At 42.2% G+C, this 26,214-nt stretch overlaps 1 protein-coding gene across 2 annotated transcripts in view; it reads left to right on the top strand.

Annotated features, from left to right (window-relative positions):
* Positions 1-1,297: 1,297 nt before the first annotated feature.
* Positions 1,298-26,214, top strand: part of GHR (growth hormone receptor) — a 312,019-nt gene continuing 287,102 nt past the window's right edge. The window contains exons 1-2 of one of the 2 annotated variants that reach the window (XM_070357600.1): positions 1,298-1,790; positions 2,361-2,542. The gene's annotated coding sequence lies outside the window, so the exon portion shown is untranslated. The remainder of the gene's footprint in view (positions 1,791-2,360; positions 2,543-26,214) is intronic. The other variant, XM_070357599.1, reaches the window with a different exon arrangement.

Genomic DNA, 26,214 nt, shown 5'->3' with positions numbered 1-26,214 from the left:
CACAGCCTAGCCACTGAGGGAAAGGAAGCCTCATTAGACTTGAATCTAATGATAGAGGGGATAGAGCTGGGGAAGGACCAGTTCAAGATCAACACCCACCTGCCTCAAGATGGGACAGTGTGATCCACACCCCGTCTAGAATCTTCCCCCTCCTTTCCTGCTGGGTGTCTTTGCCTTGAACAGTTGGCTTGCTGAGCCACAGCTGAGCACCAGAAAGGACTCCAAGGAACAGAATTTTCCACTTCCTTGATTCCTTTAAAAACAGGGGTATCTGACGTGACATCTGCTGCCCCCAAGTCCTTGGTCCTGTGTTTCTTCCATTCTTGCCCCACCCACCCTCCGGACTGTCCCCTCATCCCGTACTACTTTCCATGCCCTGGGGATTTTTGTTTTATTCTAGTGCTAAGAAGCTTGGTTTCTTTAAGTTGTTGCTTAAACATTTATCTCTGGGTATAAATTTGGCTTTGTGTCTCGGAATCCTGTAAAATACATACATACATACACACACACACACATATATATATGTAATTTAGTAAACTCAAGCTGTTAAATAAATGACATTACAAGTGGCTGTGAGTAATAAAGTTAAATAGTAAAAAGATAGCATGACGCGCTGGTCTGTCAAATCTCAGACAACCTGGAACTGGACTTTTGAACTTTCTGCTTAGAAAAGCCTGTGGTGACGAGAGTTTGATGCTTTAACAACATGACGGGCTTATGCAGAACGACACTGACTTTCTAAAGCACGTTGACAGCTTTTCACTTTATTTTCCCTGCACTGGAATGGGGTGGAAAGGCCCGTATTTGACAGATGTCACGCGCAGGACATTTAAAAGCCACCTTCCCTAGGTTGCACACAAGGATAATCCGGGGGCTGAGGCCTGTGTCTGAATACCCGCCTCCCTGTGCTCCAGGGTCTGGACATACTCCTATTCTAACATGCCTTGTGTCCTTGGTAAATTACTTCATCTCTCCTGCCTCTGTTTTCTAACCTCTAAAATGAGGTTCTTCCTACTTTTAACTATCTTTTCACCATGCCCCAGCAAGTAGGTGTTTGGAAATTGATTGCAGGTGGAAAGAGGCAGTGTTGGGTTTGCTAATTACGCTTTTCAAGTGGTCTTGTCCGTTTTCTCCCCCTTTCCAGCAGAGAGCTAAGCGTTCCTCTGAATTTGTTGACTGCACTTAGGCTCTTTTAGGTCCTGCCTCCTTTTTGGGAACAGGGGTGGGCGGAGAGGAAGGAAGTGCCTTGCAACTACCAATATTTTCCTCTAGGAGGAGCCGCGCAGCCCAGATGAGAGTGACACGCACCAACTCCGAACTCCTCGCCGGGGAACGCTTCATCCCAGCTCCGCCGAAGGCTCGGCCGGGACGGCGCTCGGCGCCTCCGCAGCGGGTCTCGAACCAGCCGCCCTCAACTCCCGCTCCCCCTCGCTGCGGCCGCCAGGCTCCCGGGGGCGGCTGGCCGGGCCCGGCTTGACCCCTGGTGAACGGCCGCCGCCGGTTCCCACCCCTCCCCTCCCAGCCTCCCTTCCCGGCTCACCCCGCCCCCTCCCCCCTCCCCGAGCCTGACAGCTTGCGAGCCGCGGAGCAGGGCGCAGCCATGGGAAGAGGAGGCGGTCTGGGGAGCAGCGGCGGCGGCGGCGGCAGCGGAGACTGCTGCAGCGGCGGCGGCGGCGGCGGCGGCTGCTGAGCCGAGGCGGCGGCGGGGACCCAGGGGGCCGCAGGGCCCCGCGCCCTGGGCCCCAGCGCGGACGCGAACCGCGCTCTCTCTCCCGAGGCTCGGCTCGCAGGTACTGGAAGGGAGGTCCGGAATCGGGCTGTTACTTTTCCACTGTTGTGTCGGGGGGCCTGGGAGTGGAGCCTGGGACGCCAGTTGTTTATGAAAACTGGGGAATCTGTCTTACGTATTTACACTGATAATTTTTGTCCTGGTGACTTGGGGGTTGGCGGTGCGCCCCTCCTCCTCGCCAAGAAGTTGTTTTCAGCTGGTGGGTAGTTGTAACCCGATCCACGCTCTGGACGTGTGTATGTGTGTGTGTGTAAGTTAGTGGGGGCATGATGGAGTTAGGGGTGACAGGCGAACCGCCCCACGCTGGCGCCTGCACCCACCCGTGTTTGCGGTGCCTGGAGGGGCTTCCTTCGAATCCAGTTTTGTTCAAGTCTTAGAAGTTTTGCGAGCGTTTCTGTTTGACACCATCAGTCAGCGAGGCTGGGGCAGGAACTGCAGAGACTCAGCTGCTGAGCGAGGAGAGGTCCCAGGCTGCGCAGGGAGAGGGCAAAAGAGAGGAGGTGGTCCGGCTGTGCGCCTCTACCCCTCGCGCTCTTCCCCAAAGCGCACCACCCTTTGTGCGTTTGTGCAGGCTGCAGCCGGGACATTGGCACCGACGGAGCTGGGGCTAGAGTCACGGCCAGCAGTCCGCATGAGCTGAGGTGGGTGGAGATCGTGGCGAGCCGAGCTCCTCCAGTCCTGGACACACTTGTGGTTATGAAATCGACCAGGCTCAAAGTTTTGACAGAACTGCTCGAGGCAAGAGAGCCGCGGGTGAGTGGGATAGTGTCGGATCTGGGGTGAAGAGTCTGGCGGTGCTCAGTGGGAGGGTGCTGAGCAGGGTCACCGACTTGCGGGTGCACAGGGAACTCTATTTGGGGGTGAGTGCTTTGTATATAACCCGGAGCAGGAGGGTACGCCTGTTGGGGCCGCGCTGCGGGAGTCGGTGGCCGGTTGCGGGGTCTGAGTGCTGAATGGGTGTACGTGCGCGCTGTGTGTGTGCGCCCATGTGTGCTCCTGGGGGTGGGGGGCGTGTCGGAGCCTGAGCCAGTAGGGTGTGCGGGGGAGTTGGGGGGAGGAGGCCGGAGAGGTGCTGCCCCTCTGTTTGTGCCGCCAGAAGACCTTGGAAGGGACAGGGAAAGGTAACGGGAAGCCAGAGGGTTGGGAAGTCGCAGGAGTTGCTGAACGGGATTTAAGTACCACAGACTTTAAAATACTAATCCCTTAGCCATCCAAGGGCTGGTGGTACAGGTTTCTGGAGCTCTCAGGAGACCTGCACAGGAGGACTGAGGGTCTAGGAGATGTGTGATTGTGTGGGTCCAGAAGCCCGGAGACGCGGACGCAGTTTGGATCGGTGGATTTGAGATTCCCAGGGTGCTGTAGTCAGTCTCTGCGGAGTTTAGACTCCGTGGTGTGTGTGCCTGGGAAGGCACTCACCTTTCCTCACCGTGGCAGTTCTGTGCCCTGAGCAGTTGTTGTCATCTTGGAAGTCCTCTCCTCTGGGGATTCCAGGGTATATAGACTTTGCAGGTAACTAGTATTGAAACATTTCTAGAAATTAAAATGCTGGATAGAAACGAAATAAAATTTAGTGGACGAGAGTTGTTGGTTCCATCTTTTCTGTGACTGAGGATTGTTTGCTTCTGAGAAAAGCAAAGATCAGTGTTGCCAGATTAGATTTCAGGGAGTCTGGGTCATTGATGGTTTCCCTTCAGATGGACTTTAGATGGAGCTGGAAGGATGTGTTTTAAGCCAGAGACCATTGAAAAACTTTGTTTGTGGCTTAAGTATGTCCCATCTCTCATCTTCTTCCTCCCTCTTGTAATCTTCTTGCTTTACATGAGTCTAAGGAAAGTTGGTGAGTCAACATTCAGTTTTTCTTTTGGAGTAAATATATCACAGTGAAATTTTAGTTTAAATCTCCTGAATAGCATGGAAAACCAGCACTTCATGGGCAGAGGTGTGAAATGAAAATCTATAAATGCATTGACAAAGTGACGACACCAGTGCATTTCTTTTTTCAAACTGAGCATAACTTTGCCTGCCAAATATTTGTTCTAGGCAGAGTTTGGGGCTATGCTTTTGATTGTTAGTTTTTAAACAGCAGACTCCACATCATAAACTTTTTAAATGGATTCTATTATTAGATGCCTTCTCTGTGCTATCTCTGGTGCCTGTGTTAACAGATGTTTATAGTGCTTAGTAACCTATGGAATTGTCATATTGAGTATCTTGTTAGCTCAAGACATGTTTATAGCATAATGTAATAAATGAACCCTCATTGCAGTCTGCTTCTGCCAAGCACATGAAGCACCCCAACATGGAAACAAATCTTAAAGTTGGTCCAACTTGGCAAACCTTTTGGGCTATCTGCGAGTAAGCGTTGTTAATATAAAGATAGATCTGAGTGATACACTAAGAATAAGGCACAGCATAATGGTTCGCTTAGAAAAAAGGCATGGGTTGTATTTTTTAAATCTACTAACCTTATGCTTCTGGTCATTCCACTGGTAAACTGCACAATTCCAGAGTTTTGGTTTACTTTCAGAGAATATATTTTTAAAAAGTGTGTCAATAATGAAAATAATTTCTATTTTGTGTGTGTGTTCACATACGTCCATACAAATCACCTCTTTTTCTTTTTGAAAAAGAAAACCCTATAAACTGTGGTAGTGACTTAAATAATATGAGTATTCAAATCACCTAATCATTTTCTGAATCTTGAGTTGATAAGAATCAAAGTGTTCTAAGGATAGAGTCATACCTTTGCTAGCTGGGTAAACAAGGCAATACAGGATGTCTTTTTGGTAAAGTGATATTTTTTAAAACTTGGGACAGTATAAGTAAAGAATATACTCAATAACATGGTTGATTAGTGTGACCACTGACTTAGAGATAACTCCCTACCAGGGGCAAGAACCACCACTTCAGAGCCATCCCTATTAGTGGACCAGCTGAGCTCTTCTTGGAAATAATCAGATGAAAATCTTGCTTCCTCACTAGCCAGTCTTTTCTAGGAGAGATTCATGACTAGAAAGTTCTGCCTGTACTGAATCAACATTTTCTTCTGCTTACTGGCCTAAACTGGAACCACATGCTGCTGCTGCTAAGTCGCTTCAGTCGTGTCCGGCTCTGTGCGACCCCAGAGATGGCAGCCCACCAGGCTCTCCCATCCCTGGGATTCTCCAGGCAAGAACACTGGAATGGGTTGCCATTTCCTTCTCCAATGCATGAAAGTGATGAAAGTGGAGTCGCTCAGTTGTGTCCGACTCCTAGCGACCCCATGGACTGCAGCCTACCAAGCTCCTCCGCCCATGGGATTTTCCAGGCAAGAGTACTGGAGTGGGGTGCCATTGCCTTCTCCGCTGGAACCACATACAGTGAATCTAATCTCCCATCCCTTTAAGTGCTGTATGGAGAACAAATAGCCTGCTCCTTCTTCCTGAATTCTTTTTTGCCTGTTCTCGGAGTTGTTCCTCACCCACTGTGGAGTGCCACACATTTCTGCCCTGACCAATATGTCCTTGAGTCCACATTCTCACCATCTTTCCTAAGGTATATCATCCAAAACATAGATGTGAAATGCTGAGTCCTGGACGTTCTACATCTATTCATTTCAGTTCAGTTCAGTTGCTCAGTTGTATCCGACTCTTTGCGACGCCATGAATCGCAGCACGCCAGGCCTCCCTGTCCATCACCAACTCCCGGAGTTTACCCAAACTCATGTCCATCAAGTCGGTAATGCCATCCAGCCATCTCATCCTCTGTCGTCCCCTTCTCCTCCTGCCCCTAATCCCTCCCCGCATCAGAGTCTTTTCCAATGAGTCAACTCTTCGCATGAGGTGGCCAAAGTATTGGAGTTTCAGCCATAGCACCAGTCCTTCCAATTAAGTCAGCTTAATATTCATGAGCTCTTTTAGCCATTTCATTACACTGTTCACTAATTTCAAACCTGTAAACAACTCATTTCTTCTCAGATTATTAATCATCCACAGTCAAAACATTATGATATAATGGTTTCAAGACTTTATTTCATGCCTGAACTCCCAATGAGTCTGTGGAAAATATAATACTGTGTAGGTGAATAGAATTCTACATGCAGTGAAGACAGCTCTCTCATTTCTTACTATCAAGGAATACCAAGCCCTGAATAGCAGATGTAGAATATTCTGAAAATGAGCAAATTGCAGCTGCGCGTTACAGACAGGTAGAGATGACGTTGTGAGATATTCTTTTCACAAGTGTGAGTTGGTACTTGCAGTCAGCATTTATTGAAGTCTTGTTCTGTCCAAGTCCTAGACACTATACTATCTGGCCCTAAATGAAGTGAAAGTACATCAGACAGAGACACTTCCTCAGGCAAATGGGGTTGAAGATGTACATATAGGACATGAACTGAGTCAACAACCTTGTCTTCCTCTGGAGATAAATGCTTGCTGATGCCATAGGGAAGTCTTGAGCAGTTATATCTCAGTACTCAGGGAGCTCCCTGATACTCCTCACTTACCAAGTCCTCACCTTGGAGGGAGGAAGCAAAGCTGGTGCATACAGGGGAGAGGGCGTGGTGCAAAGGCAACAGCTTTGGGACCCATCTGAGCCCAGTTTGAGTCTGAACTTTACTACCAACATGCAAATTAACTCCACTGAGAATGAATTTTCTCCTCTGTGAATATTTTGTGCCTACTGCCAGTGAGTATTTTCTCCTCTGTGAGTATTTTGTGCCAGGACAGAGGTGTTTCCACATGTAGCATTTACGACCTGGACTTGGTATTAGACACCTATCTGTTATGATTGATTTCTCTTTTGTGTATCCGGCTGAGGCTTCCCGACTAAATTATGAGTTTCCTCTGCCACCGGCTGAGAATCTGCTCCAGCCGAGACTCTTCTGTCTTCCTGCAGAAAGTGTTTATGCTTGATGATGATGACCGTGTTGTTTATATCAGCAAGTCTGGATGTGAAAGAAATGACCGTTTCTTCTTGGTAAAGAGAGAAAACTAACCTATGATAAAGACTGACTTCTGGGCCTATCAGAAGATCCTGCTGCTGCTGCTGCTAAGTCGCTTCAGTTGTGTCCAACTCTATGCAACCCCATAGACGGCAGCCCACCAGGCTCCCATCCCTGGGATTCTCCAGGCAAGAACACTGGAGTCAGAGGATCCTACTTGTGCACAAACTTCAGTCAAGACAAGGGGCCAGTGCGAGTCTTGTGCTCTTAGATGCAATTGTCCATGCTGTCCCCTTCGTGTGTGTGTGTGTGTGTGTGTGTGTGTCTATTTGCAGTAATAGTCCTCACCCATCCCCCTTGCATTAAGGTCTCCATTCATATTACATTTTCTTCCTTGCTTTATTCTTTCCTCATTTAAAGGGAGGAAATAGTCAATGATAAAGTGCATTTTTTAAAGTTCAAAAATCTATTTCATTGTATTGACCTATGTGGGAAAAGAAGCTGAAAAAGATATATATATACATATATATATGTATATATATATCTGAACCACTTTGCTGTACGCTTGAAACACACACAATATTGTAAATCAGCTATACATCAATAAAAAAATTTTTTAATCTATTTCACTACTCCCTACCTCTTATTCACCCTCCTCCCTCAAATATATCAGATCTATTGAAATACTTGAATATATAATTTCTAAACCAAAGTTCTGCTTTGATATTAGAAACCTGTCAGTTAGGATGACATAATGTGACATAAAGTAGGTGTCAGGAAACCTGGGTCTCCTCACCTCTGCTTCCAATAGGCTTTGTAATTTTTGCAGACTAGTTAACTTTCTTGAGCTTCATATTTCTCACAAGTTAATAACAAATAAACAGCAAAAAGAGAGGAATTATCAAGATGATCTCCTAGGATTTTTTGCAGAGCTATATTTGTATCCATTAAATTATTGAATTTCTCTCTCAGATCTTTTTGGGCTTTGCTTGAACATCTGTAGGAACACCTATTTCACTCATTTTCAGTCTCGTGGTCTACTCTTTACATATCTGTCTTCCTTTCTAGGCTGTGGGATTCTCAAGAACACAAAATAAATGTGATTCATTTTTTTTATTGTTTCACTCCACTGAATGCTGTAGACACAGCCATGTGGAAAGAGTGTTATTTGACTTAATGTGGGCTACCTTGGACAGTTGAGCTATAATTTATATCATTTATTTAACAGTGTGCAACAATTTTGGATATAAGCATCAAGAAATACTGTTTAATGATTCTCTTTCCTTACCGTCAATTTTTAAAAATCAATTATGTAAAACAGATAAAAATGTAATCACAACCATGCTTCCAGCTCCCATTTCTAAACAATACCAGCTCCTCACAGTCTAATGCGGGAGGTCTTCCTGAAGTAGTTTCTTTTCTTTTGTTGTTGTTTTTATTTTGAGCGAAACAAATTTCCATGAAGAGTACCAGACTCTTAAAAGAAGGATGACAGAGAGGGTCATTGCTTAGTCTCAACTTCCTTTTGGGTGTTTCTTACTACCTTTTAATATAGGCGAATGAACCCTTGGGTCAGGTCCCCATTTCACTGAGTAATGATTCATAGGAAGGCGATGATTTCGTCAAATTGTTTGGCTGTGTGTTTTTAATTAGCCTCTCACCTTCAAATACTCTGTTCCCAAATCAGTAGATAATTTCTTCTACAGAGTCCTTAAAACTTCCAGATGTGTTTACTGCTCTGATTAGGGCTTGCATCTTTTGTTATTGACTAGACTTCAGTCAGTTTTCTTTAGAAGAATGTCATTATAATCCCAATGAAATAGACTTCTTAGATTGTGAATTTGTTTAAATATAAACAAGTCTATCCCCCTCTGGCTGGGCTTCTCAGTGGAAAATGTATCCTAAGGAAAATGCTCACTTCATGGAGATTCGGCACCAGTGGTAGAAAGTACCCCATAAATCCCTCAGTCAGCATTAGAACCAAAAGGGCTTGCAAATTGAACAGGTGCTTTGATGTATTGGTCTATGGTGGACAGCCTGCTATGCTAGACATTTGCTGTAATAACTCCTTGATTATATCTTCAGTTGTTTACAAAATAAAACATTTAAAGTAATATATAATTAAAAACCTTAAGAGAGGTATCCTTTAGTATAGGGCTTCCCTGGTGGCTCAGATGGTAAAGAATCCGCCTGCAATGCTGGAGACCCAGGTTCAATCCCTGGGTTAGGACGATCTCCTGGAGAAGGGAATGACAACCAACTCCAGTATTCTTATCTGGAGAATCCTATGGATAGAGGGATCTGGCAGGCTACAGTCCATGGGCTCACAAAGAGTCGAAAACAAATGAGTGACTAACACTTGTTAATGTATTAGACATATGATAAAGTCATTGGTGCATAGAAAAACTCATTTTTTTTCTTAAAAATATCCTTTATCAAAGCATCACATTATATCCACCTTTTTTTTTTTTTAATCTTTGAGTGGTCATGTCAAAAAAGTAGAGTGAGATCATTACAAAACAGAGTCTTACAAAGTTTTCTTCTCCTGCTCATTAAACTAGAAGGTGCTACTGTGATGCAGAAAATACATCATCTCAAGTTTGAGGATGGCTGATGAGTCCTCAGTTAGACTTCCAGTTATGATTGCTGTCATTCAGCTTTGTCCTTGGTCAGGATGATGGCATATGATCCCACTTCACCCTGTCAGTGGCTTCTTTGGACATCTTCAAGCTATGTTATTGTTACCCGGGAGAAACCTCAATTTGATAAAGCAAAGTAAAGAAGAGCCTGGAAAAGCATAAGTGAATGAGAAATTGTGAAAAGATTCCTGAAGACAAACTCTCTATAATGGTTTCTTCCCATAAAGGGAGAAGATACCAGGATCCCTGCCAAGATGGTGATGACAGAAAAGACACCAGTTTTATACCGAACAAGTCAAAGACTAAAGAAAGAGCAGCAGAATAAAGAGGAAGGATGTCTTTTTATCAGCAGTCAATGCAGCACAATATTTCCAATAGGGACATGTCCAGAACAATCTTTGTTTGTCATAGAATAAACATTCAATACTGATATGTTACTAATGATATTGTTGTTTTTGTTCAGTCACTAAGTCATGTCTGGCTTTTCGCGACCCCATGGACTGCAGTATGCGAGGCTTCACTGTCCTTTACTATTTCCCAGAGTTTGCTTAAACTCATGTCAGTTGGTCGGTGATGCATCCAGCCATCTCATCCTCTGTCATCCCCTTCTCCTCTTGCCTTCAATCTTTCCCGGCTATCAGGGTGAGTCAGCTCTTTGCATCAGGTGGCCAATGTATTGGAGCTTCAGCTTCGGCATCAGTCCTTCCAGTGAATATTCAGGTTTGATTTCCTTGCCATCCAAGGGACCCTTAAGAGTCTTCTCCAGCACCGCAATTTGAAAGGATCAATTCTTTGGTGCTCAGCCTTCTTTTTGGTCTAACTCTCATATCCATACATGCCTACTGGAATAACTATAGTTTTGACTATATGGATCTTTGTTGGCAAAGTGATGTCTCTGCTTTTGAATATGCTATCTAGGTTTGTCATAGCTTTCCTTCTGAGGAGTGTCTTTTCATTTCATGACTGCAATCACTGTCCCTCGTGATTTTGGAGCCGAAGAAAAGAAAATCTGTCACTCTTTTCACTTTCTACCACCTATTTGCCATGAAGTGATGAGACTGGATGCTGTGATCTTAGTTTTTTGAATTTGAGTTTTAAGCCAGTTTTTTTGTTCTTCTCTTTCATCCTCCTCAAGAGGCTCTTTAGTTCATCTTCACTTTCTGCTGTTAGACTGGTATTATCTGCATATCTGAAGTTGTTGATATTTCTCCCAGCAACCTTGATTCCAGCTTGTGATTAGTCTAGCCTGACATTTCATATGATGTACTCTGCATAGAAGTTAAATTAGAAAGGTGACAGTATACAGTCTTGACGTATTCCTTCCCCAGTTGGAACCAGTTTGCTCCATGTCCGTTTCTAACTCTTGCTTCTTGACCTGCATGCAGGTTTCTCAGGAAAGAGGTAAGGTACGCTAGTATTTCCATCTCTTTGAGAATTTTCCACAGTTTGTTGTGATCCATACAGTCAAAGGCTTTAGCGTAGTCAGTGATACAGAAGTAGATATTTTTCTGGAATCCTGTGCTTTTTCTATGATCGAATGAATGTTGGCAATTTGAGCTCTGGTTCCTCTGCCTTTTCTAAATCTAGCTTTTATATCTGGAAATTCTCAGTTCACATAGTGCTGAAGCCTAGCTTGAAGGATTTTGAGCATTACCTGGCTAGCGTGTGAAATGAGTACAATTGTGGTAGTTTGAACATTCCTTGGCATTGCTCTTCTTTGGGATTGGAATGAAAACTGACCTTTTCCAGTCCTGTGGCCACTGCTGAGTTTTCCAAATATGCTAAGATATTCAGTGCAGCACTTAGACGGCATCATCTTTCAGGATTTGAAATAGCTCAGCTGGAATTCCATCACCTCCTCTAACTTTGTTTGTACTAAGGCTCATTTAACTTCACACTCTAGGATGTCTGGCTCTAGGTGAGTGACCACACCATCATCATCTATGTCATTAACACCTTTTTTGAACATCTGTACAGACCTACAAGACCTTCTAGAACTAACACCAAATAAAGAATACCCTTTTCATCCTAGGGGATTGGAATGCAAAAGTAGTCAAGAGACAAGTCAAGAGACACCTGGAGTAACAGGCAAGTTTGGCCTTGGAGTACAAGATGAAGTAGAGCAAAGGCTGACAGAGTTTTGTCAAGAGAACGCACTGGTCATAGCAAACACCCTCTTCCAGCAACACAAGAGAAGACTCTACACATGGACATCACCAGATGGTCAATACCAAAATCAGACTGATTATGTTTTTTATATTTTTTGTAGCTGAAGTTGGAGAAGCTCTATACAGTCAGCAAAAATAAGACCCAGAGCTGACTGTAGCTCAGATCATGAGCTCCTTATTTCAAAGTTCAGGGTCAAATTAAAGAAAGTAGGGAAAAACCACTAGGCCAGTCAGATATGACCTAAGTCAAATCCCTTATGATTATACTCTGGAGGTAAAGAATATATTTAAGAAATTAGATCTGGTAGACAGAGTGCCTGAAAAACTATGTGGAGGTTCATAACATTATACAATAGGCAGTGACCAAAACCATCCCAAGGGAAAAAAATGCAAGAAGGCAAAGTGGTTGTCTTATGAGGCTTTACAAATAGCTGAAAAAAGAAGAGAAGTGAAAGGCAAGGGAGAGAGGGAAAGATACACCCAACTGAATGCAGAGAATAGCAAGGAGAGATAAGAAGCCCATTTAAGAATAAATGAACAATGCCATGAAATAGAGGAAAACAGTAGATTGGGAAAGACTAGAGATCTCATCAAGAAAATTGGAGATATCAAGGGAATATTTCATGCAAAGATGGACACAATAAAGGACAGAAACAGTAAGAACCTAACAGAAGCAAAAGAGATTAAGAAGAATTGACAAGAATATACAGAAGAACTAACGACGTTAGTATGTAGTAAAACAGAGAGAAATTGAGGTTGTTGACAAGACCTACGTGGAGAGTTGGGGGCAAAAGGATGTGGATAGAATTGGATGATCACTAGACTCTAAGCTCATAATGCAAATTTAGTGTTAATTCACCTTAGATTAATGATGGCACCTAAACATGATGACCAGGTTTCCAGAGTGGATCTTGTTCAGGGCCTTGGAAACCTTGAAGCAAGGTGGAAACATTTTTAATTTTTCCACAGGATGCAGTAGAACTGGGAATAATCATCCTGTCTGCCAGCTCTTGGTATACCCTCATCACAGAGTATGAAATTTTAATTCTCTTTGCCTTTGTCCTGTACACTTTAGTGTTTTTATTTATTCTTTCAGTACATATAAGGTATGCAAGAGTTAATTATGTCATCTGAAAAGTACTTTGAAAACTAATTAGGAAAAGATGCTGAATAAATAAGATATTTTATTAGCCTGCAGGATGAAAATTGGCCAACCTACTCATTCTAATCTCAAAGAAAGGCAATGCCAAAGAATGCTCAAACTACTGCACAATTGCACTCATCTCCCATGCTAGTAAAGTAATGCTCAAAATTCTCCAAGCCAGGCTTCAGCAATATGTGAACTGTGAACTTCCTGATGTTCAAGCTGGTTTTAGAAAAGGCAGAGGAACCAGAGATCAAATTGCCAGCATCCGCTGGATCATGGAAAAAGCAAGAGAGTTCCAGAAAAACATCTATTTCTGCTTTATTGACTATGCCAAAGCCTTTGACTGTGTGGATCACAATAAACTGTGGAAAATTCTTCAAGAGATGGGAATACCAGACCACCTGATCTGCCTCTTGAGAAACCTATATGCAGGTCAGGAAGCAACAGTTAGAACTGGACATGGAACAACAGACTGGTTCCAAATAGGAAAAGGAGAACTTCAAGGATGTATATTGTCACCCTGCTTATTTAACTTATATGCACAGTACATCATGAGAAACGCTGGACTGGAAGAAACACAAGCTGGAATCAAGATTGCCAGGAGAAATATCAATAACCTCAGATATGCAGATGACACCACCCTTATGGCAGAAAGTGAAGAGGAACTAAAAAGCCTCTTGATGAAAGTGAAAGTGGAGAGTGAAAAAGTTGGCTTAAAGCTCAACATTCAGAAAAAGAAGATCATGGCATCTGGTCCCATCACTTCATGGGAAATAGATGGGGAAACAGTGGAAACAGTGTCAGACTTAATTTTTCTGGGCTCCAAAATCACTGCAGATGGTGACTGCAGCCATGAAATTAAAAGACGCTTACTCCTTGGAAGGAAAGTTATGACCAACCTAGATAGCATATTCAAAAGCAGACACATTACTTTGCCAACAAAGGTCCTTGTAGTCAAGGCTATGGTTTTTCCAGTGGTCATGTATGGATGTCAGAGTTGGACTGTGAATACGGCTGAGTGCCGAAGAATTGATGCTTTTGAACTGTGGTGTTGGAGAAGACTCTTGAGAGTCCCTTGAACTGCAAGGAGATCCAACCAGTCCATTCTGAAGGAGATCAGACCTGGGATTTCTTTGGAAGGAAGGATGCTAAAAAGCTGAAACTCCAGTACTGTGGCCACCTCATGCTGGGAAGGATTGGGGGCAGGAGGAGAAGGGGATGACAGAGGATGAGATGGCTGGATGGCATCACTGACTCGATGGACATGAGTCTGGGTGAACTCCTGGAGTTGGTAATGGACAGCAAAGCCTGGCGTACTGCGATTCATGGGGTTGCAAAGAGTCGTACACAACTGAGCGACTGGACTGAACTGAACTGAACTGAACTGGTATTTTGGGAATTACTGTGAAAAATTAAAGACAGAACATGTATTATTTATTTATTTATTTTTGTATTTAAACATGTGTTTTGATTTGTCTGCATTTTAATATATATTTGATGATAATACCACATAATATATAGTCATTTAAAATTTTTTTCATGATCAATCATGTATTTACGTTATACATTAAAATTACTTGAAGATATATAACACAGGTTGATTGGAAAGAATCATCTTTATACAGACTTCATCTTTATACTTCATAAGTATTATCCAAGTTCTATTTATGTCATTTCAAATTTATTTATTTTTATTATTTTAATTGGAGGCTAATTACTTTACAATATTTTGGTGGTTTTTGCCATACATTCACGTGAATCAGCCATGGGTGTACATGTGTTCCCTCCCCTGACCCTCCCTCCCACCTCCCTCCCCATCCCATCTCTCAGGGTCATCCCAGTGCACCAGCCCTGGGCACCCTGCCTCATGCATAAAACCTGGTCTGGCGATCTGTTTCACATATGATAACATACATGTTTCAATGCTATTCTCTCAAATCATCCCACCCTCGCCTTCTCCCACAGAGTCCAACAGTCTGTTCTTTACATCTGTGTCTCTTTTGCTGTCTCACATATAGGGTCATTGTTACCATCTTTATAAATTCCATATATATGCATTAATATATTGTATTGGTATTTTTCTTTCTGACGTACTTCACTCTGTATAATAGGCTGCGGTTTCATCCACCTCATTAGAACTGATTCAAATGCATTCTTTTTAATAGCTGAGTAACATTCCATTGTGTAAATGTACCACAGCTTTCTTTTCCCTTTGTCTGCTGATGGACATCTAGGTTGCTTCCATGTCTTGGCTATTGTAAACAGTGCTGCGATGAACATTGGGGTACACGTGTCTCTTTCAGTTCTGGTTTCCTTGGTGTGTATGCCCAGCAGTGGGATTGCTGGATCATAAGGCAGTTCTATTTCCAGCTTTTTAAGGAATCTCCACACTGTTCTCTATAGTGCTGTACTAGTTTGCATTCCCACAAACAGTGTAAGAGGGTTCCCTTTTCTCCGCACCCTTTCCAGCATTTATTGCTTATAGGCTTTTGGATTGCAGCCATTCTGACTGGCATGAGATGATACCTCATTGTGGTTTTGATTTGCATTTCTCTGATGATGAGTGATGTTGAGCATCTTTTCATGTGTCTGTTAGCCATGGGTATGTCTTCTTTGGAGGAATGTCTGTTTAGTTCTTTGGCCCATTTTTTGATTGGGTCACTTATTTTTCTGGAATTGAGCTGCAGGAGCTGCTTGTATATTTTTGAGATTAATTCTTTATAAGTTGCTTCATTTGCTATTATTTTCTCCCATTCTAAAGGTTGTCTTTTTACCTTGCTTATAGTTTCCTTTGTTGAGAACACATATTTATTGAGCCATTACCATGTTCCCAGAAATGTTTGGGACACTGGAGAATACAGAAGTAGTATAAGACATGACCTTTGATTTGCTGCTGCTGCTAAGTCACTTTATTCGTGTCCGACTCTGTGTGGCCCCATAGACGGCAGCCCACCAGGCTCTTCTGTCCATGGGATTCTCTAGGCAAGAATACTGGAGTGGGTTGCCATTTCCTTGTCCAACCTTTGATTTAAGGACCTAGCAATTAAGTTAGGAAGGCAACACTAATAATGTACGTGGAGTGCCTATGTACTGACAAGTACACAATTTAACAAAAAATTATATTACAGAATGTAAATGTGACATTTATTTAGAGTGAAGGGAGATCTGTTTTGAGTTAAAGCATTTGAGGTGAGGCATTATGGACAAAGTGGCTCCAAAGCCAGGATTTAAAATACAGTGAGTTGTTTGGATACGTAGACATTGTACGGGAGAAGGCTGGGAACTGAGCTCCAGGAGGTATGTCTGGAGCTCGCGGGGTCATTTGTAACAGGGAGCAGGAGGGGTGTAGCAGGCTGTGGATTGGTTTCCCGCTGGAAGCCCTTCTCATTGCTAATTATGGATTTACAGATGTGCCCTATAGGCCCCTCCCTTGGGTGGCTGTTCAGGTGGACATGGCCATCCTGAACCTAGTGCTTGCTAGACAGTGGTGATGCTTGCAGGTGTCTCTGTAGACTTCTCTTGCGTGAACATTATGTAAATTCAATTTAAAAACTTCTTTCTTTAGCAGTATTCCAAGAAGTCTATTAAAGATGCCCACATTGTGATTTCTCTTTAAGAATATGATCTTGAATGTACCCTATGATGGTAGAGTTGGCCTGGGATTTCCTCCTGTAGCCACACTTCCCTGCCACATCCTTGTTCTGACAGTGTTGGGCCTATAGAGCCATGGAGTTTCCTAGAATCTGAGATCCTTCACCAGTGATTCTCAACCATTCGGCTAAGCAGGGCATAGGGCATTTGGAAATAGGGTTGTTCAAAGGACTGGAAGGATTTATGGACTTTTAGTGCCTAGAGTCAGGATGCTAAATCTCTGTAATGCCTGAGGCAACCCTATACAAAGGAGAATGCTGGTGGACCCTTGCTGAAAGCTGAATCTGACATCCTCCCTTTATTTATAGATGAGGAAATGGGAGTGACAAGACTTCCCCAGCATTAAACTCCCCAGGGACAGTGCCAGATTTATAGCCCCATTCTTCTAGCTTTCTTTCAAGGGTTCTTTCTGCTACATCACAGTCCCACTCATAAACATTGACATTCACTATTTTGTTTATAGCATGTGGTTTATGTCCATCATTCATGAGTGGTTGGGTTATGGATTAAGACAAGTGACACTTGACCAGCAGTTCTTTTCCCTGGGAACACACAGAGATTTGCCTGTGAGTCAGGGCTGGCGGATGTCTTCTGGGGTGGCAGCCGCTGCAGAAGCCTAAAGGTAGGTTGGCATTTTGGAAAGGGCATGCAGTAGGCTTTGGAATCACACAAATCTGGCTTATCTGAAGAGATTTGAATCCAGCTCAGTCATTTAATCCCCTGGAGAAGGGAATGGCAACCCACTCCAGTATTCTTGCCTGGAGAATTCCATGGACGGAGGAGCCTGGTGGGCTACAGTTCATGGGGTCGCAAATGGGGTTGCAAAGAGTCGGACATGACTAAGCGACTAACGTTTTCACTTTTTCACTGCCATTTACTACCTTTACAACTCTCAGCAAGTTAATGAATCATTCAGAGCTTTATCTGCAAAAGGGGGATAGTGATTCTTGGGAAAGTTGATGTAGTTTAAATGAATCCAAACAGTGCCTGGCTCATATGGATGACCAGCAGCACCATCTTGCTCTAAGAGCGAGCCTTAAAAACTTTCCTCCTAAAAGGTTATTTGATACCAATTGCTGCTTTTCCCCCCTTCTGCTTTCGCTGATCAACCCAAGTTACAGTTTTAATGAGTCCCTGAAGTGTTTTTGTTTGTTTGAATTGTTGAAATTTCCTCCTTCAGAAGAGGCCAGAGATTAGTTTCTTGTGACTTCTCTGTTAATGTGCCTAGACTATTACTATACAACAGAAATGAAAGATATACCCAGATGATTATCAGTGGCTTGTGAAATTTGACTTTTAACCTCAGTAACATAAGCCATTTCTGGATATATATGTTTGTCAGAGAGATTGCTATCTGTCAGTGTAGGCAAAGTGTTGCTTGGTGAGTTAAGAGACAGTTGAAAGTTGGCCAGTTGGGGTGGTAGGGCTTGTAGTAAAAGGCTTTTCTGAGGACAGAACAGCCTACATTGATGTGCCTTGACTTGTGAGAACCTAGGGGGATGAGCACAAAAGCCCAAGAGTGTTTCAGTCCTTGACTTTGAAAAAACTTGCAGATTTTGACACCTAAGTGCACATCTTCTATTACTGGAACACTTTGAAGTTGCTTCTCTTTGTTAAAGGTTAATTTTCTTAAAAGGTAAAACCATGATAGAAAACAAACATGTAAAATAATACAGATATTGATAAATGAAGGAACTTGAAAAGATGTCATAGTAATTTCAAAGGAGAACCACACAAATGTAGATACAGTAGAGGAATGTTGAAATGAATTTGTAAACTCTGACTTATCCATAGGGAAATAATCAATTACATCCCATGGATACAACTGATTTGCATTTATTTGAACAAAAACTATTTTTGTGGCTCATTTCTACAAGTTAACTTCTGATTCTGCAAAGCTATAAAATAGCATAGTCAAAGACAAAGGCTCAGACTCCCATAGGATCAGGTAATCCCTGGAGGCTCAGCATTCCATTGAAAGGATATCCTGTAATTTCCTTTCTCAACGCATAGTCCAGAGTTTCTCCTTATGCCATCATGATTCCACAGGACTCCTGTTCATGGTAGAACTTCTAATTTGCTGATGAAAACTTGGTGAGGTGAGACTTCTATAACTTTGAGAATTCTCTATTTTTCTTTGATATACATTTTACTTTAAAAAAGCTTTTGATTGTGGGAAGTTTTACATAAACAAAGTAAAGCAAATAGTATTTTGATCCTCAGGTACCCATTACTGAGCTTGCAGGGTCATCAATATTTTGCTAATCTAATTTAATCTTTCCACATTGCCCCTAAGTATTTTAAAGCTCAGACATCTTATCTTTTCATTTGTAGATGCAAATACTTTAGTATTTTATCTAACAAGTAAACCTCCTATTTTTCATAACCAGATGGTCTATATTTTATGATGGATAGAGAGATAATACTTTATGAAAGGACATTATACTCCTCAAGCCTGACTCTGTAATATGATAGAGGTGTGAATGTGTGTGTGTGTGTATACACACACACACACACACATATATATATATACATATGCATCCATGTAAGACTAGTTCTCTTTTGTCATTCAGGCCCAAGCTCAAATGTCACCTTCTCAAAAGGACTTCTCTGACCCCTAGCTAGAGTAGTCTTTCCTCAACTAGGGGATGCTATCATATATCTCTTTTATTTTCATCACGGCACCTACAACTTACCTAATGTTATCTTATTTATTAATTTGTTTTTCTATTTTTTTGTCCATCTCCCTTTAATAGTACAGATCTTTTGTCTTGTTCACTTTATATTCCATAGAAAATCCTTCCTAAGTTTTGGTTGAATGAATGCATTTTAGTAGTTCATGGAAGTTTTGTTACCATTCTTCCAAAAATTTATTTCCCTTCCACATGTCCAAACACGCATGGCTTTCATGTGCCAGTTCCTAGTGTATTTATAATTTGGTGGGATTTCCTCATACCTGGAAAATCCCATGGACGGAGGAGCCTGGTAGGCTGCAGTCCATGGGGTCGCGAAGAGTCGGATACGACTGAGCGACTTCACTTTCCCATTTCACTTTCATGCATTGGAGAAGAAAATGGCAACCCACTCCAGTGTTCTTGCCTGGAGAATCCCAGGGACGGGGAGCCTGGTGGGCTGCCGTCTCTGGGGTCGCACAGAGTCGGACACGACTGAAGCGACTTAGCAGCTTAGCAGCCTCATAGTATGGAATGAGGGACCAGAGGTAAAATTAGGTCAGTTGTTATCTCTCTCTGTACATGCGAAGTCGCTCCAGTTGTGTCCAACTCTTTGCAACCCTATGGACTGTAACCTGCCAGGCTTCTCTGTCCGTGGGATTTTCTAGGCAAGAATACTGGGATGGGTTGCCATGCCATCCTCCAGGGATCTTCCTGACCAAGGGATTCAAGCCGTGTCTTTACATCTCCTGCATTTGGCAGGTGGGTTCTTTACCACTAGTGCCACCTGGGAAACCCCATCTCTCTCCATAATGACCTTAAACTGATATATTCAGTAGGCTCTTCACTTGAGTTGTGTCTTGGTTTGGATTTCTCCCAGAAGAAAGCCATAACAGAAGGAATCCAGGTAAATGTTTATTTGGGAGAGTGAAAAAAGGAAGGGAAAGGAGCCAACAAAGGATACATTACGAAGCCAGGTACTGTCACTGGCAGTTTGTCGTCTTCTGGAGTCATCTTCTTGGAGGGATTTTGGGAGCCCCAGCAAAATACACATCTCAGAGTCCTCTCGCCCAAAGCTGAAAGAATGTGAATATTTACCCACCAATTTCCATCAGTCATTAATTCCTGGTCGCTAACATTCAGGAGGGCAAAGCAATCTCCAGATGCAAGAGAGAACCTTCAGGCAGAGAAATACAGGTGCAGTGAGAAATCAGGCAGTGTGCCATATTAGGGCTTGGGGAAGGGACAGGCATCTGGCGTCAGATAGCACAATATGAGTTTTTAAAATAAACTTTTTATTTGGGACTAATTTCAGATTTACAGAAAAGTTGCAAAAACTGTAGAGTTCCTGTCTGTCCCTTGCCCAGTTTCCCCTAATGTTAACACCAATAATCATGGTTTATTTGTCAAAATTTAAAAACAAACATTAGTACAAAACTATAAACTCCAGACTTTGTTCACATTTTCTTGGTGTTTTCACTGATGTCCTTTTTTCCATTTCAGAATTCACTCCAGAGTATCACACTTTATTTAATTATAAAATTTTAAAATACTGCACATACACTCTTTTATGAGGGTGCTGTTATATGTTCAACCAGCTAATCTTTGTAACTAAATAGTATGTTCTATGAGTGAAAATCCAATGATGTTGGTTTCCAACAATATGTTGAACACAGAGTATGGTCTCAAAACAAATACATCAAAAGCACAAGACTATTTGGTAGGGCTATGTGTGGCTGAGCCACCATCAGTTAGCTCAGAATTACTCATAGCAGTATGATGACTTGGAAGAAATTTTATTTTGAACATTGTGTCCTGAACATCAAAGGTGAAGCAGGATCCCCTCAATCAGACATGACCCAGTCAGTTCCATGTGCCTGGCTTTGAGTGTACTTGTCACATTTAATTCTGCTAACTGTGAGTCACATAGCCTATACCTTGAGCCCCTTAGATAGATGAGGGAATGAAACTCAGGGAAGTTGTTACTTGCCCAGAGATTTACAAGTGGTAAATAACTCAGTTAAAATGAAGACATATGTCTTCTGCTTTGGAGCTTATTCTCTTGATACTATCCTCCCACCTTCCCACTCTTCTCCACCTGCTTGCTCAGCCCCTCTCCTTGGTGCCTTTTGATAGTCATGCAGTCATTGACAGATCTGTATTATGAAACATGCATGGTATATTTCTTAGTAATCTGGATTAAACTGTCAGCCTTAGATCTGTGAAACATTTTCTGAGCCTGCCTAACAATTTGTAAAATCTGTTGTCTTGATATCTGCATACATTGACCAAGAAGCTCATCAGAAAATTCAGACATGACCAGTCGCTCAGTCGTATCTGACTCTGCCACCCCATGGACTGCAGCATGCCAGGCTTCCCAGACCATCACCAACTCCGGAGCTTGCTCAAACTCATGTCCATCGAGTTGGTGATGCCATCTAACTATCTCATCCTCTGTTGCCCCTTCTCCTCCTGCCTTCAGTCTTTCCCAGAATCAGGGTCTTTTCCAGTGAGTTCCTGTGCTCTAACAATAAAGTTGATCCAGGGTCAATAATAGGCTTTAGAATTAAGCACTTCAATAGAGTGGGCATTGATGTTGTATCATAATTCAAATATTTTATTATTTTATAATGTGTTTGACTTTGCTTTGTTAACCTCTATTTCTCAGTCCTTCAATAGTTACTTTTTTTTTTTTAACATATTACATGAAGGATATGGAATATTCAGTGAAATCTTAGACTGATCTCTATACCTTCAGTAGCCCAACTGAAAATTACCCTTGGTTGCTTTGGAACTTGGGTCATGAAATTCAGAAGAAGAAATTTTTATAAATTATTCAAACTTTGACTCTGGGAAGATAAACAACATGGATATCTGGGCTAACCAATGCTGAAAACCCTCTAACCTCTAATTCTAAATTCAGAAAAGAATAGGCTTTAAGGTTTTTTGTTTGTTTTTGCTTTGATTACAAGTTGTTGGAAGCTTAGAGTTAGTATCTAATAACACAATCTATGTAAAACACAAATTATTGGCTCAGAATGAGATCTAACTTCTAAGATGATAGACAGAAACAATCATGTAAAAATGGTCTTTTGTCCTTAGAAAGAATAAATAGGGATTGACTGAAAGGTGATAATCCCTTCAGATTTTAATGTTTGAAGCATTACACATTTTTAAAGGAGAAAAAGCATTACTGTTCAGGTCATATTTATGAAACTGTTTTCTTTCCTTAAATAACTGCATTAGGTTAGCATGAGCTTAAACCGTGACCTTTGATCGGATGGTCAAAGGGCTATTTGACCTTTGATCTTAGTATTTGTGACCCAGGCACAATCTATTCATGCAGATTTGCAAATTGTGCTTCAGCAAGCCCCCGACTCAGGGCCCTCGGGGTGTCCAGAGGACAGGGCCATGCTGACTGCACTCCAGGCTTCCCTCTGCAGAGTGCTGTGCTCACCTCTGTTTTGTACATGATGCTTCTGAGAAAAAGTTGAAGGAAGAGCCTCTCTTCTCCAAAAAAAAAAAAAAGCAAACAGGCAACCAAACATATTTAAACCATCATATATTTCCTTATTTTGTTTAGACTGCTTTTCTGAACACTTCTCTTTAGGAACTACATGTTCTCTTTAGGAAGCCCTTGGATTTCTAGAGGAAAAATTAGTTTCTCTATGTCACATTAACTTTTCTACGTCTAAATTCAGATTTACTTTCATAATGGTGAGATTATAAGCTCCCACAGGGCAAAGGAGGCTTCCCAGTGGCACTAGTGGTAAAGAACCCGCCTGCCAATGCAGGAGACTAAAGAGACGTGAGTTTGAGCCCTGGATTTGGAAGATTCCCTGGAGGAGGGCATGGCAACCCACTCCAGTGTTCTTGCCTAGATAAGCCCACAGACAGAGAAGCCTGGCAGGCTGCAGTCAGTCCATAGTGATGTAAAGAGTGGGCACGACTGAACCGATTTAGCACCCATGCACAGGGCAAGGGACTGTGTATATTCTACTTGGTGGGCACTCAGTAGTTTGCTTCGCCAGCTACTGTTGTATGGGCAACATTAAAGTGCTTACTATTACCAGAAGCTATTCCAAGGCCTTTTTTCCTGTTATGTTATTTAATCCCACACAAAACCCCCACGAGCCACCGGATTCTATATTTGGTGAAACTATGACACAGGGAGGTTGAATAATTTATTCAATGACCTGCAGCTATAAGTAGCACAGTCAATTTTCAAACACGCACCTTCCAAATTCCAACTCCCATGCTTCTAGCCACTACCTGTGGGGTGGTTTTTAAAAATATATCCACAAATTCTTTGCTACTGTTCCCATCAAGAGGTGGATTCCAGGTTTCTCTCCCTCAGAGTGGGACCTGGACTTGGTGACTCATTTCTAAGGAACAGAATAAAGTAGAAGTGATGATTTGAAACTTTGGAGTCCAGATCACTCAAAGGCACTGTGGCTTCTGTCTTGGTTGCTCTGTCTTTGGGATCATTCATTCTAAGGGAAACTGAGAGCCACATGTTGAGCTGTCCCATGGAGAGGCCCACATGGGAAGAGAGTGAGACTCCCACAGCCAGCGTGGAATGAAACTCAGGCCCCCAACCCAGTAGCCAAGGTGAAACCAAAGCCTCTGGACAATAACCACCATGACCTTGGAGATGAAGCCATCAGCCCCAGTCTAACCTCAGAATGACCCTTTCCTGCCAACATCTTGACTGTGACCTTGTGAAAGACCCTGAGTTAGAATCACCCAGCTAAACCTCTTCTAGGTCCCTACCCACAGACTGTAAGATAATAAATGTTTGTTGTTTTAAACTGCTACATTTTGAGTTAACTTGTTATGCAGTGATAGATAACTAAGGCAGCCTAACACTGCCTTGATCACTTTAAAAAAATAAATTGTCTTAATTTCAGTATATCTTAAATTTTGAAATATTGATAGAGCAAAGAGAAATTTTCCAGAAAAAAACAGCTGCCAAATATAAGTAGTAAAATGTTAATGACCCGTTAACATAATAGTTATAATGACATCCCTGGGATTTGGGATTTTGTAATTCAAAGGACAACTGCCTTAAAAATCCATGATTTAAAAGGAAGGATATTAATAATAACCACATTGCTGAAGATAGCATTTTGAACTTTTAAAAAAATCCTCATGGGAAAACTCAGGAAATATTTTGTTTGGTAAGTTATCACTCATAATCTTAGATCGTCAGGAGCATGCTTGCACTGTAAAGTATTTAAAGAGGGATATAAAACAAAGTTGAATTTTAACCTCTTTCCTAGTGATTCCACTCAACTTTTCAAAGAGGGTCCTAAAAGCTCATAGGTCAAGCCATGTCTTGGTTTGCTTTGCCTGCCAAATTGCATTAACTTTGCTTTATGGCCACTTACAGTTTAATAAATTACTTGGACTTTGATTAATATCTTTTGAGCTTAAACCCAAGAATTTGAATAAGACTTTGGGACATAGTACTGTAAACTTATTTAAAGATGGACTGTCAGAGCTGGAAAGAGATGGGTTAATGTTGGATTTAGTACATGTATACATACTGAATTTAGAGCATTTTAAGATCCTCATGGAAGACTCTAAATGATTTGCCTTTTTAAAAAACATGTAAAGGTGATTTTTTTCTTATATACTTACAAAGTGATTTAAGTAAGTTAAGGAATTATTCATGAAGTGGATATGACTAGTTCTTGCTTGGTATTCAGAAGTGAATACAGAGATGCTGGTTTTCCTTCCCTATGTTGGAGAACATAGATTAGACCCTGCTAGTCCTTCCCTTTCGATCTTTTTTCCTCCATGCAGCTTACACCCTGAAAATTAAGTAAAAAATACTTTTTATATTGAACTGGTCTTGTTAATTTATGCTTGACTTTGATTCATGGGTTTGTGCTGCAGGGGAGAATAAAGATGAGTATTGATAGCCTAAGTATAAAGAGCCATCATTACCATAATTCATTCATTCACTCACTCTCAAATCACTCATTAATTCAATCTATACTTTGCCCAGCAGAGCAGGGACTGGGTGCTGGAATCCTATAATAAGCAACTCAGACATAGCCTTTGCCTCATGTGAGTTCATGGTCTACAATGGAGAAGGACATTAACCAAGTATAATTAAAAGCAGTTTTAAGTATACTATGGAATAAAAGAATAAGGAGACCTAATTCAGGTGGGGGCTTGGTGGGAAGGGAAGGCTTTCAAAAGAAGATTTTGAAATCTAAAGGAGTAAGAGTAGGAGGGAGAAGGAAGAGCAATGTGGGCAGGGGAAACAGGAGCCAGAAAGTTACCCAGTACCGTTGAGAAGTGAAAACAGTCAGTGGAGTGACGAGCATGGCCTAGGAGGCCAGAGGAGGAAGCAGGGGCTGTGTCTCACATGGTCTTGCAGTCTGCATTGTAGTCTTTATTAACAGAAAAGACAATAGAAAATCATTGAAGAGTTTGAAGCAAAAGGGTGACAGAATCAGGTTTGCATTTTAAGGAGGTCACCTGGCTCTATAATGAAGAATGGATGAAGGGGAAGTGGAAAGAGGTATTCAGGGAGATGAATTCTAAATCTGCTGGAGGCCAGAGATATTGGTAGCTTGGACCAGAGTTGGGGCTTCCCTGGTGGCTCAGATGGTAAAGAATCTGCTTGCAGGAGACTTGGGTTCGGTCCCTGGGTCAGGAAGATGATCCCTTGGAGAAGGAAATGGTTACCTACTCCAGTATTCTTGCCTGGGGAATTCCATGGACAGAGGAGCCTGGCAGGTTATAGTCCATAGAGTCGCTAAGAGTCGGACATGACTGAGAAACTAACACTTTCAACTTTCAACAATAGTTAATGGATTTACCACTTATTTATGAAGGAAAGTGGACTGGACTTCGTGCTGACTTGGATATGACTGGGTGAGGAATGCCATGTAAAACTTCCCGTATTTGGCTTCTTCGGGTGAATGGGGAACACTGGAGGGACACCAGGCATAGGCTGGGAGACAGTGTTTAATATGGGGACATTTTCAGTGGGGGGACTTTTGTAAGACATTCAGAAGGAGACCCATTGTAGTCTTAGTCCTGGACCAGAGGTATCTGGAGATAAAAATTTGGAAGTCAATGCTTTCCACACAGTACTGAAGCCACAAAGATATCACCCTGAGCTCCCAGAGTGAAAGTGGAGTGAGAAAAGAAAGAGTAAACCCGAGTCCTGAGGAATTCCAGCATTTAAAAGCTACATGGAAGAGA

Source organism: Bos mutus, chromosome 20 (assembly GCF_027580195.1).
Source record: "Bos mutus isolate GX-2022 chromosome 20, NWIPB_WYAK_1.1, whole genome shotgun sequence".
In the NCBI taxonomy this organism is placed as follows: domain Eukaryota; kingdom Metazoa; phylum Chordata; class Mammalia; order Artiodactyla; family Bovidae; genus Bos; species Bos mutus.
The sequence above is the reverse complement of the archived record's forward strand: the minus strand, read 5'-3'. Positions and strand labels throughout refer to the sequence as shown.